The following is a 775-nucleotide window of genomic DNA, read 5'->3' as shown; positions in this document are numbered from 1 at the left end:
TTAACATCATTAATTATCAAAGAAATATAAATCAAAATAATGCTTAGATACTACTTCTTGGCCCATCAAATCGACAAAGATTTAAAAGATACTAATAGTTAATGTAAATAAGTGTTCAGGAGCCGCAGGCTTGTGCCCAGCAGGGGGACGCTCGCACAATAACTTCCAGGAAAGCAATTTGTAAATAGGTATCAAGAGGCTAAAAATGCTGACATTCTCTTACCAATTAATTCCTTTTCAAGAATCCACTTCTTTCTAAGGCCATGCTACCCTGAACAAACCCGATTCCGTCTGATCTCGGAAGCTAAGCAGGGTCGGGCCTGGTTAGTACTTGGATTGAAGACCACCTACCTAGGAAGACCGGGTGCTGTAGGCATAAAAAATAAATAAATAAAATAAGAGATTGTAAACTGACAAGGTTCTTGCAATCTGTGAGGTCAACCAAGGATTGCTTCGCCTAAAAGAAAAAAGAAAAAGAACCCACTTTATGAAGAGACATAAGGAAAAGTTTATATGCAAATGTAGTTATCTTGCCATCTTCTAGAATAGTGAAAAAGTAGAAGCAATCTAAATGTCCAAGAATAAGGAAATTACTGCTTAATTATGGCATATTCATACAATAGAATACTATACAATATTTTTTAAAAATCATGTTTCTGAAGAATAAGTAATGGCATGGAAAGTATTTCTGATATAATGTAAGTTAAATAACTGGTGTATAAAACTTGTACCACATGTTCTAAATTTTCTTGAAAATAAATGTTCATATAACTTT

General features: G+C 33.8%; 1 pseudogene; it reads left to right on the top strand.

The window, feature by feature from the left end:
- The first annotated feature begins 253 nt into the window (after positions 1 to 253).
- On the top strand, positions 254 to 376 carry LOC111740633 (annotated as a pseudogene).
- Positions 377 to 775: the final 399 nt, after the last annotated feature.

Source organism: Pteropus vampyrus, unplaced genomic scaffold (genome assembly GCF_000151845.1).
Source record: "Pteropus vampyrus isolate Shadow unplaced genomic scaffold, Pvam_2.0 Scaffold66, whole genome shotgun sequence".
Taxonomy (NCBI): Eukaryota; Metazoa; Chordata; class Mammalia; order Chiroptera; family Pteropodidae; genus Pteropus; species Pteropus vampyrus.
The sequence above is the reverse complement of the archived record's forward strand: the minus strand, read 5'-3'. Positions and strand labels throughout refer to the sequence as shown.